At 41.3% G+C, this 13,598-nt stretch overlaps 1 long non-coding RNA gene across 1 annotated transcript in view; it reads right to left on the reverse strand.

Moving 5' to 3' along the window:
- Positions 1-9,340: 9,340 nt before the first annotated feature.
- Positions 9,341-13,598, reverse strand: part of LOC145867255 (uncharacterized) — a 4,896-nt gene continuing 638 nt past the window's right edge. Inside the window, exon 3 of the long non-coding RNA XR_014383275.1 lies at positions 9,341-13,494. This is a non-coding gene — a long non-coding RNA (uncharacterized LOC145867255). The remainder of the gene's footprint in view (positions 13,495-13,598) is intronic.

Here is a 13,598-nt window from a genome sequence, read left to right on the forward strand (position 1 = left end):
CTAATAGCATCAACAAAGAAACGACCAAATTTCAAATGCTTAAGACAATCAAAGATAAAATTGTGACTTACTGTATCAAATGCTTTCTGAAAATCCAGAAATAGGATAACAGGGAAGTCATCTAATAGATCACGATACTCAACCAAGTCTAATATCAGCCTCAGATTATTAGATATATGGCGCCCTTTCATAAACCCTGATTGACATTCATCAATCAGATCATTTAAGCAAGACTTTAACCTTTTTGCAAAGATTAAGGCTATAATTTTGTAGTCGTTATTTAGGAGTGTGATTGGACGCCAATTATCAATACTTAGGAGATCCTTGTGTGGTTTAGGTATAAGAGTAATAACCCCTTGCTTCAGAGAGGCAGGTAGTTCTCCCTTCTTTATAGCCTCCTTAAAGGTTTCAAGTAAAAAAGGTGCTATTTCTTCAAAGAAGGTTTTGTAAAATTCAGAGGTTAATCCATCACAACCTGGAGATTTGTTCTTTTTTAACTGAGCAACCCCGTACTGGATGTCCATAATGGATAAATCTTGGCAACAAGACTGATTGAGTTCTTCACTAATCGAATTAACATTCTCTATAGAATCAAGGAGATCCTTAGAGTTACTCAAATTGTTATCTAAGGAGTAAAGATTCTCATAAAACTTAGTGGTAAAGTCTGATAACAACTCTCTATCCTCAGTGGTAACCCCATTAATCTTAAGTTTCCGAAGTGTGTTGAGTTCCCCTCTCCTCTTCTCCAAATTAAAAAAGTATCTACTGTTCTTTTCTCCTTTTTCAAGCCATTGTTTTCTAGATCTTATGAAAGCTCCTCTAGCCTTTTCCTCATACAATGTATCTAGTTGATTCTGTAAATCATTCAATTTAGCTTTCTCATTAAGATGAAGATGCTCAATATCTGTGATATCGGCAATTGTTTTAGAGAGTTCAGCTACCTCACATCTCCTTCTTAAAGCAAGCCGTTTTCCATAAGTAATACAGGCTGAGCGGATTTTAAATTTCAGCAGTTCCCAATATTTCCCATATTCTGCATTAGATGTAGCTAAACTCCAGTAAACAGAAATTAGATTCTTAATCACATTTTTTAAATCATCATGCAATAACAATGAGTTATTTAGTTTCCAGTAACCACCAGAGTATTTCTTACCATCATTACTGCATATTCTTACAGTCAACCATATGACTTTATGATCCGTCAGGACTGCAGGCAGTATTTTCACCTCTACAGTGTTGGGCACAAGACTAGAGGTTATCACCCACAAATCAATTCTTGATTGTAAGAGACGATCTCTATTACTCCATGTGTATTGTATCTCTCCAGGGTTTTTTACTCTCCATATGTCAATTAAGTCCAGGCTTTGGCAGAAATTCACCAACTTGTTCACACCAATGTTAGGCCTATGAGGCAATCTATCAGTCTCATTAGAATAAACCATATTAAAATCTCCACCAACTATTATCTGACTGGATGGATATTTTCTCAGAAGATTTTTAAGAATTTCTTCAATTTCCTCTAGAAGTAAGTTATTTGGAGGACTAGAACAGTATCCATATACATTACACAACACAAATAATCTGTCCATGTGGTTGATGACCGCTACTAGCCAATGTCCATTGGAGTCCATTTGAGTAAACAAAAATTTCCCTTTGAAATTGTGTGCTAAAATTGCAACCCCAGCTGAATAATTTGTCCCGTGGGCCAAAAAAATGTCACTGCCCCACTGATTTTTCCAATAATTATAGTCCTCTTTGCATGAATGTGTTTCTTGAACGAATACAAGATCTGCGTTGCAGTCCTTACAAAACAAAAAAAAAGCTTTTCTCTTCAACATGTTACGTATCCCCCTGGCATTGATTGACATAAACTTCAAGTCCATATCTATAGAATAGAAAGAAAAATCCTATGCAATCTCAACTTTACCCTCTCTATAAAAAGTTGCTTCATATATGTATTAACAGAATTCTTAACTTGTAAAATAGTAACACCATGTATCAAAAGTAGAACGTTCAGTTTGCAGTGGGGAAGGAACTACCTTGTAAACCTACCGACAGAACAAATCAAATCACCCCGGTCGTATTTCTTTACCGTTGGCGAAAAAAGCTCTGATTCCCCTGTAGTATCCACCGTTTCCTTGATTTCGGGCCTGTTGTACGAGAGGCCACAATTTTGCCTTTGCTGCCTTGTCTGCTACAGTCAAATCCTCCCCGAATCTAAGTTTTTTTCTTTCAGAAAGGCGCTTTCCTTTGCTTTCTTCCAAACTGCATCTCTCGCTGTGCGAAAAGCAAACTGGATGATGATCGATCGGCTGACGATGGCATCTTGTTTCTTCCCAATCCGATGAGCGACATCCACAGCCATATCCATATATCCATCGGGAAAGTCCGGTGCCACACGGTTACAGATGTCTCTTACTAAGCGCTTCACATTCTCATCCTGGTTCTCGGGGACACCGTAAAGCCGTAGCCCCCACCTTCTCCGGTATCGCTCTGCTTCCGATAAGCGCTCTTGCATGTCTGCGATGGTCTTCTCCTGAGCAATGCATTTCTCAGACGTAGCAGTGTTTGCAAGTTTAAGCTCTTCGATACTCTTGTATGCATGATTCAGAGAGGTCTCGAGGTCAACTATTTTTGATGTGTTTTCGCGTATCATTTTCTCCAGACCGTCGGCTCTTTCGTTTACAGCATCGATTATGTTGATCTGTAGTTCGCGCAAAGATAATTCTTTATGTGTCTTTTTGGGTGCAGGACTATTGACTGCATTGTCAGAATCAACCGAATGTCCAGAATCCTCCATTTCTTCTCCTGAGTCAGGTGGCGGTTTTTCTCCAACGTATGAGTGCTCAGCTAGCAACAGCCTTCTCCTCCCTTTGCTCTTTCGCACATTTTTTCCTTCCATTTCTCAAAGTTATGAATCAAATTATCGGTCAACTAAGCATTGTTCTCTATTGTGTTTACTATAAGCCAAGTTCCGTTACATTTAAGTAAGTTTGAGAGGGATAAAAGTTAAGGTTACTCGGAGCAAGCTGAAATCTCGTCTACACTCGCCGCCATCTTCCAGCGCCTCCAACATGGCTACATACCTAGCCACCTAGCATATCGAAATATATATGATAGTTAGCTAAAGTTAGCTAGTTCAAAGTCACGGGAGTTATGTTGAGACAAGGCTGTTTGTCATAACCAATTAGCCTGTCATTAGCCAGCAAGCTACATAACGTTGCTAACTCCGACTGCATTGCAAGAGGCTAGTCCTGCAGGCTAACTAGCTTAGCTTAGCTAACTTTTTATTTTAACAGTAACATATAAAACATAACAGCCAGAGGTTATTCCCAAAGAAATGAGAAAACAAAAAACAGAAAAACCTATTCCACATTATATCAAATCAAATACAGACATATAGCTAACTAACTTACCTGGCTAAATACCTAGCATATCGTCTGGACGCAAAACGCTGTAAAATTAGTTGAATATTTTTACAACCCTTTAGAGAAACTGTCAGGGAATATATATATATTTATATTTGTTTTTTTTCCCCTTATTCTCCTCCTTGTAATATACCCAAGCTGTTTTTAAAGTTGTATTTTGTCCGTTTTAATGACCATGACAGTAAAGTCCTTGACTTGACTCGTAACCATGGATTTACCACGGCCTTCAAAAACACAACATAGAAACATTATTAACTAACTGGCTTTTTTTTTAATGTAATAAAATACAATGTTTCGTATGTAAATGCTGAAGTGAAAATATGTCAGTTTAATTAATTAAAAAATAAATTAAAACCTGTAAACGTTTATTTAATTATTTTACAGACAACCGACGTACCTATTCTGTCCGCCATCTTGTCCGGTGGAGACCGCAGTGGATGTCGGGATTAAAAATGGAAGGAGAGGATTGTGGGAGGACTGTGATTTTGAGTCTAGATGGGATACAGCTTTTGTCAACAAACAAAAAAAAAATCACTTTTCGTAGTAAGTTTAGGAGAACGTACGTAGCAGGTTAGGAGAAAAAGGTTATGATAATTAGGTTAAGGTTAGGAAAATGGTTAAGTTTAACTAAAATACACCAAAAAAAATATAATATACTTAGATGTCAATTTGACAAAAGCTGTATCCCATCTAGACATATTACCGCTTTCCATGTTGTCTGTAGCTTGTGAGGTGTGGAAACATAAAAGTATATATAATATTTTTTGGGGGGCATTTTAGCTAACCCTAACCATTTTCCTAACCTTAACTTAATTATCACAACCTGATACGTTTTTTTCTCCTAACCTGCTGCGTACGGTAAGATACGGACAACGAACACAATTGCATTTTATCAATGGCAATTTGAATGCACAGAGATACCGTGATGAGATCCTGGGGCCCGTTGTCGTGCCGTTCTTCCTCCTCCATCACCTCATGTTTCAGCACGATAATGTCAACAAGGATCTGTACACAATTCCTGGAAGCTGAAAATGTCCCAGTTCTTCCATGGCCTGCATACTCACCAGACATGTCACTCATTGAGCATGTTTGGGATGCTCTGGATAGACGTGTACGACAGCGTGTTCCAGTTCTCGCCAATATCCAGAAACTTCGCACAGCCATTGAAGAGGAAGTCGGACAACATTCCACAGGCCACAATCAGCAGCCTGATCAACTCTATGTGAAGGAGACGTGTCGCGCTGCATGAGGCAAATGGTGGTCACACCAGATACTGACTGGTTCTGATCCACACCCTTAACTTTTAACGGTATCTGTGACCAACAGATGCATATCTGTATTCCCAGTCATGTCTAATCCATAGATTTGGGCCTAATTTATTTATTTAAATTACTGATTTCCTTCTATGAACTGTAACTCAGTAAAATCTTTGAAATTGTAGCATGTTGCATTTAATATTTTTGTTCAGTATTTATACAGGGTCAGTTCCAATACCATATTTACAATGTGTAGGACACTGTGTAATTTATACGGGGTCAGTTCCAATACCATATTTACAATCGGTATTTATATTGTACTTGGTGGGCTACTGGTATTGAGATAAATAAAGTAGTATTAATATTGTACTGGCATTGAGATGAATAAAGTAGTATTTATATTGTACTTGGTGGGCTACTGGTATTGAGATAAAGTAGTATTAATATTGTACTGGCATTGAGATGAATAAAGTAGTATTTATATTGTACTTGGTGGGCTACTGGTATTGAGATAAATAAAGTAGTATTTATATTGTACTGGTATTGAGATGAATAAAGTAGTATTTATACTGCTCAAAAAAATAAAGGGAACACTTAAACAACACATCCTAGATCTGAATGAAAGAAATAATCTTATTAAATACTTTTTTCTTTACATAGTTTAATGTGCTGACAACAAAATCACACACAAATAATCAATGGAAATCCAATTTATCAACCCATGGAGGTCTGGATTTGGAGTCACACTCAAAATTAAAGTGGAAAACCACACTACAGGCTGATCCAACTTTGATGTAATGTCCTTAAAACAAGTCAAAATGAGGCTCAGTAGTGTGTGTGGCCTCCACGTGCCTGTATGACCTCCCTACAACGCCTGGGCATGCTCCTGATGAGGTGGCGGATGGTCTCCTGAGGGATCTCCTCCCAGACCTGGACTAAAGCATCCGCCAACTCCTGGACAGTCTGTGGTGCAACGTGGCGTTGGTGGATGGAGCGAGACATGATGTCCCAGAGGTGCTCAATTGGATTCAGGTCTGGGGAACGGGCGGGCCAGTCCATAGCATCAATGCCTTCCTCTTGCAGGAACTGCTGACACACTCCAGCCACATGAGGTCTAGCATTGTCTTGCATTAGGAGGAACCCAGGGCCAACCGCACCAGCATATGGTCTCACAAGGGGTCTGAGGATCTCATCTCGGTACCTAATGGCAGTCAGGCTACCTCTCAATTTAGAACACACATTTAGAACCCTCGTTTAGAACGCTCATTTAAACGCTCATTTAGAACCCTCGTTTAGAACCCTCATTTAGAACGCTCATTTAGAACGCTCATTTAGAACTCTCATTTACAACCCTCTTTAGAACGGACAGTTTCCAATGACGCAACAATCAGCGTTTGAGCTGGACACACTTTTTTCAGAAACTATTTACATAAAAACACACAGTCCTTACAAAGTTTATCTCCAGAATGTGAGCAGTTTATTTTTTGAAGGAAATGGTTCATATATTCACAGAAGTATATATATTTAATCACTGAACAGTAGCAGAACTAACTTCATCTGTTCCTGACTCTGGATAGTGGATTAAAAAGACCACCTGTTGTTACATCAACACCAGACATCATGATTCATGGAAATGGACATTGTATTTCATCAAATATGAAAACCTTAAATCTCTTCAAATTCAAATCAGTCAGAAAATAAGGATCGTACATAAAACAGAGCAGAATAAATCATCACATCTGGGGACCATCACCACCAGCATGACTAGTATCTATGTGGACCCTACTACAGTTTAACCAGCTCAGCTATAGACTACACCAGCATGACTAGTATCTATGTGGACCCTACTACAGTTTAACCAGCTCAGCTATAGACTACACCAGCATGACTAGTATCTATGTGGATCCTACTACAGTTTAACCAGCTCAGCTATAGACTACACCAGCATGACTAGTATCTATGTGGACCCTACTACAGTTTAACCAGCTCAGCTATAGACTACACCAGCATGACTAGTATCTATGTGGACACTACTACAGTTTAACCAGCTCAGCTATAGACTACACCAGCATGACTAGTATCTATGTGGACCCTACTACAGTTTAACCAGCTCAGCTATAGACTACACCAGCATGACTAGTATCTATGTGGACCCTACTACAGTTTAACCAGCTCAGCTATAGACTACACCAGCGTGACTAGTATCTATGTGGATCCTACTACAGTTTAACCAGCTCAGCTATAGACTACACCAGCACGACTAGTATCTATGTGGACCCTACTACAGTTTAACCAGCTCAGCTATAGACTACACCAGCATGACTATTATCTATGTGGACCCTACTACAGTTTAACCAGCTCAGCTATAGACTACACCAGCATGACTAGTATCTATGTGGACCCTACTACAGTTTAACCAGCTCAGCTATAGACTACACCAGCATGACTAGTATCTATGTGGACCCTACTACAGTTTAACCAGCTCAGATATAGACTACACCAGCATGACTAGTATCTATGTGGACCCTACTACAGTTTAACCAGCTCAGCTATAGACTACACCAGCATGACTAGTATCTATGTGGACCCTACTACAGTTTAACCAGCTCAGCTATAGACTACACCAGCATGACTAGTATCTATGTGGACCCTACTACAGTTTAACCAGCTCAGCTATAGACTACACCAGCATGACTAGTATCTATGTGGACCCTACTACAGTTTAACCAGCTCAGCTATAGACTACACCAGCATGACTAGTATCTATGTGGACCCTACTACAGTTTAACCAGCTCAGATATAGACTACACCAGCATGACTAGTGTCTATGTGGACCCTACTAGAGTTTAACCAGCTCAGCTATAGACTACACCAGCATGACTAGTATCTATGTGGACCCTACTACAGTTTAACCAGCTCAGCTATAGACTACACCAGCATGACTAGTATCTATGTGGACCCTACTACAGTTTAACCAGCTCAGCTATAGACTACACCAGCATGACTAGTATCTATGTGGACCCTACTACAGTTTAACCAGCTCAGCTATAGACTACACCAGCATGACTAGTATCTATGTGGACCCTACTACCGTTTAACCAGCTCAGATATAGACTACACCAGCATGACTAGTATCTATGTGGACCCTACTACAGTTTAACCAGCTCAGCTATAGACTACACCAGCATGACTAGTATCTATGTGGCCCCTACTACAGTTTAACCAGCTCAGCTATAGACTACACCAGCATGACTAGTATCTATGTGGACCCTACTACAGTTTAACCAGCTCAGCTATAGACTACAACAGCATGACTAGTATCTATGTGGACCCTACTACAGTTTAACCAGCTCAGCTACAGACTACACCAGCATGACTAGTATCTATGTGGACCCTACTACAGTTTAACCAGCTCAGCTATAGACTACACCAGCATGACTAGTATCTATGTGGACCCTACTACAGTTTAACCAGCTCAGCTATAGACTACACCAGCATGACTAGTATCTATGTGGACCCTACTACAGTTTAACCAGCTCAGCTATAGACTACACCAGCATGACTAGTATCTATGTGGACCCTACTACAGTTTAACCAGCTCAGCTATAGACTACACCAGCATGACTAGTATCTATGTGGACACTACTACAGTTTAACCAGCTCAGCTATAGACTACACCAGCATGACTAGTATCTATGTGGACACTACTACAGTTTAACCAGCTCAGCTATAGACTACACCAGCATGACTAGTATCTATGTGGACCCTACTACAGTTTAACCAGCTCAGCTATAGACTACACCAGCATGACTAGTATCTATGTGGACCCTACTACAGTTTAACCAGCTCAGCTATAGACTACACCAGCATGACTAGTATCAATGTGGACCCTACTACAGTTTAACCAGCTCAGATATAGACTACACCAGCATGACTAGTATCTATGTGGACCCTACTACAGTTTAACCAGCTCAGCTATAGACTACACCAGCATGACTAGTATCTATGTTATCCCTACTACAGTTTAACCAGCTCAGCTATAGACTACACCAGCATGACTAGTATCTATGTGGACACTACTACAGTTTAACCAGCTCAGCTATAGACTACACCAGCATGACTAGTATCTATGTGGACCCTACTACAGTTTAACCAGCTCAGCTATAGACTACACCAGCATGACTAGTATCTATGTGGACCCTACTACAGTTTAACCAGCTCAGCTATAGACTACACCAGCATGACTAGTATCTATGTGGACCCTACTACAGTTTAACCAGCTCAGCTATAGACTACACCAGCATGACTAGTATCTATGTGGACCCTACTACAGTTTAACCAGCTCAGCTATAGACTACACCAGCATGACTAGTATCTATGTGGACCCTACTACAGTTTAACCAGCTCAGCTATAGACTACACCAGCATGACTAGTATCTATGTGGACCCTACTACAGTTTAACCAGCTCAGCTATAGACTACACCAGCATGACTAGTATCTATGTGGACCCTACTACAGTTTAACCAGCTCAGCTATAGACTACACCAGCATGACTAGTATCTATGTGGACCCTACTACAGTTTAACCAGCTCAGCTATAGACTACACCAGCATGACTAGTATCTATGTGGACCCTACTACAGTTTAACCAGCTCAGCTATAGACTACACCAGCATGACTAGTATCTATGTGGACCCTACTACAGTTTAACCAGCTCAGCTATAGACTACACCAGCATGACTAGTATCTATGTGGACCCTACTACAGTTTAACCAGCTCAGCTATAGACTACACCAGCATGACTAGCATCTATGTGGACCCTACTACAGTTTAACCAGCTCAGCTATAGACTACACCAGCATGACTAGTATCTATGTGGACCCTACTACAGTTTAACCAGCTCAGCTATAGACTACACCAGCACGACTAGTATCTATGTGGACCCTACTACAGTTTAACTAGCTCAGCTATAGACTACACCAGCATGACTAGTATCTATGTGGACCCTACTACAGTTTAACCAGCTCAGCTATAGACTACACCAGCATGACTAGTATCTATGTGGACCCTACTACAGTTTAACCAGCTCAGCTATAGACTACACCAGCGTGACTAGTATCTATGTTGACCCTACTACAGTTTAACCAGCTCAGCTATAGACTACACCAGCATGACTAGTATCTATGTGGACCCTACTACAGTTTAACCAGCTCAGCTATAGACTACACCAGCGTGACTAGTATCTATGTTGACCCTACTACAGTTTAACCAGCTCAGCTATAGACTACACCAGCATGACTAGTATCTATGTGGACCCTACTACAGTTTAACCAGCTCAGCTATAGACTACACCAGCATGACTAGTATCTATGTGGACCCTACTACAGTTTAACCAGCTCAGATATAGACTACACCAGCATGACTAGTGTCTATGTGGACCCTACTAGAGTTTAACCAGCTCAGCTATAGACTACACCAGCATGACTAGCATCTATGTGGACCCTACTACAGTTTAACCAGCTCAGCTATAGACTACACCAGCATGACTAGTATCTATGTGGACCCTACTACAGTTTAACCAGCTCAGATATAGACTACACCAGCATGACTAGTGTCTATGTGGACCCTACTACAGTTTAACCAGCTCAGCTATAGACTACACCAGCATGACTAGCATCTATGTGGACCCTACTACAGTTTAACCAGCTCAGCTATAGACTACACCAGCATGACTAGTATCTATGTGGACCCTACTACAGTTTAACCAGCTCAGCTATAGACTACACCAGCATGACTAGTATCTATGTGGACCCTACTACAGTTTAACCAGCTCAGATATAGACTACACCAGCATGACTAGTGTCTATGTGGACCCTACTAGAGTTTAACCAGCTCAGCTATAGACTACACCAGCATGACTAGCATCTATGTGGACCCTACTACAGTTTAACCAGCTCAGCTATAGACTACACCAGCATGACTAGTATCTATGTGGACCCTACTACAGTTTAACCAGCTCAGATATAGACTACACCAGCATGACTAGTGTCTATGTGGACCCTACTACAGTTTAACCAGCTCAGCTATAGACTACACCAGCATGACTAGCATCTATGTGGACCCTACTACAGTTTAACCAGCTCAGCTATAGACTACACCAGCATGACTAGTATCTATGTGGACCCTACTACAGTTTAACCAGCTCAGCTATAGACTACACCAGCATGACTAGTATCTATGTGGACCCTACTACAGTTTAACCAGCTCAGCTATAGACTACACCAGCATGACTAGTATCTATGTGGACCCTACTACAGTTTAACCAGCTCAGCTATAGACTACACCAGCATGACTAGTATCTATGTGGACCCTACTACAGTTTAACCAGCTCAGCTATAGACTACACCAGCGTGACTAGTATCTATGTTGACCCTACTACAGTTTAACCAGCTCAGCTATAGACTACACCAGCATGACTAGTATCTATGTGGACCCTACTACAGTTTAACCAGCTCAGCTATAGACTACACCAGCGTGACTAGTATCTATGTTGACCCTACTACAGTTTAACCAGCTCAGCTATAGACTACACCAGCATGACTAGTATCTATGTGGACCCTACTACAGTTTAACCAGCTCAGCTATAGACTACACCAGCATGACTAGTATCTATGTGGACCCTACTACAGTTTAACCAGCTCAGATATAGACTACACCAGCATGACTAGTGTCTATGTGGACCCTACTAGAGTTTAACCAGCTCAGCTATAGACTACACCAGCATGACTAGCATCTATGTGGACCCTACTACAGTTTAACCAGCTCAGCTATAGACTACACCAGCATGACTAGTATCTATGTGGACCCTACTACAGTTTAACCAGCTCAGATATAGACTACACCAGCATGACTAGTGTCTATGTGGACCCTACTACAGTTTAACCAGCTCAGCTATAGACTACACCAGCATGACTAGCATCTATGTGGACCCTACTACAGTTTAACCAGCTCAGCTATAGACTACACCAGCATGACTAGTATCTATGTGGACCCTACTACAGTTTAACCAGCTCAGCTATAGACTACACCAGCATGACTAGTATCTATGTGGACCCTACTACAGTTTAACCAGCTCAGATATAGACTACACCAGCATGACTAGTGTCTATGTGGACCCTACTAGAGTTTAACCAGCTCAGCTATAGACTACACCAGCATGACTAGCATCTATGTGGACCCTACTACAGTTTAACCAGCTCAGCTATAGACTACACCAGCATGACTAGTATCTATGTGGACCCTACTACAGTTTAACCAGCTCAGATATAGACTACACCAGCATGACTAGTGTCTATGTGGACCCTACTACAGTTTAACCAGCTCAGCTATAGACTACACCAGCATGACTAGCATCTATGTGGACCCTACTACAGTTTAACCAGCTCAGCTATAGACTACACCAGCATGACTAGTATCTATGTGGACCCTACTACAGTTTAACCAGCTCAGCTATAGACTACACCAGCATGACTAGTATCTATGTGGACCCTACTACAGTTTAACCAGCTCAGCTATAGACTACACCAGCATGACTAGTATCTATGTGGACCCTACTACAGTTTAACCAGCTCAGCTATAGACTACACCAGCATGACTAGTATCTATGTGGACCCTACTACAGTTTAACCAGCTCAGCTATAGACTACACCAGCATGACTAGCATCTATGTGGACCCTACTACAGTTTAACCAGCTCAGCTATAGACTACACCAGCATGACTAGTATCTATGTGGACCCTACTACAGTTTAACCAGCTCAGCTATAGACTACACCAGCACGACTAGTATCTATGTGGACCCTACTACAGTTTAACTAGCTCAGCTATAGACTACACCAGCATGACTAGTATCTATGTGGACCCTACTACAGTTTAACCAGCTCAGCTATAGACTACACCAGCATGACTAGTATCTATGTGGACCCTACTACAGTTTAACCAGCTCAGCTATAGACTACACCAGCGTGACTAGTATCTATGTTGACCCTACTACAGTTTAACCAGCTCAGCTATAGACTACACCAGCATGACTAGTATCTATGTGGACCCTACTACAGTTTAACCAGCTCAGCTATAGACTACACCAGCATGACTAGTATCTATGTGGACCCTACTACAGTTTAACCAGCTCAGATATAGACTACACCAGCATGACTAGTATCTATGTGGACCCTACTACAGTTTAACCAGCTCAGCTATAGACTACACCAGCATGACTAGTATCTATGTGGACCCTACTACAGTTTAACCAGCTCAGCAGTACCATTATAGAGATTAAACCCAGGATAGAGGGGCTGAGTGAATGTGGTCTGGACTCTGTGGAGGAGGGTCATTGTGTCAGAGACACTGTAGAAGGACAGAGTACCTGCCTTGTGATCCAGGTACACTCCTACTCTGGAGGACTGAGGGTCTGATACTTTAGTCTCAACATTATTGTGTATGAAATAATAACCATCACTATAGCACTGTAAACTCCAGGACTTGTTATTGTATCCAAATCTATTACCTGTCTCTGTTCTGCTGATGTCTTTATATGAGACTGCTGTATCAACAACATTACCACTCCACTCCACCTCCCAGTAACAGCGTCCAGACAGACCCTCACTACACAGAACCTGGTACTGGTTGGTGAATCTGTCTTGATGGTCAGGATATGGTTGGACTTGGCGTGTACAGGTCACCTTTCTGTTCCCTTCAGACAGAGAGAGGTGTTTGTGTGCTGTGTTTGGGTCCAGTGTGAGCTGACAGGAATCTGGGAGAAGAGCAGAGACCAATGAGGGGAGTCAGAACAATAAGTTAAGTCAGATACTGTATCTACCCTGTCTTTGATTAGAGCACAGCAGAGATCAAATCAGA

Source organism: Salmo salar, unplaced genomic scaffold (genome assembly GCF_965601325.2).
Source record: "Salmo salar unplaced genomic scaffold, fSalSal1 ptg000257l, whole genome shotgun sequence".
In the NCBI taxonomy this organism is placed as follows: Eukaryota; Metazoa; Chordata; class Actinopteri; order Salmoniformes; family Salmonidae; genus Salmo; species Salmo salar.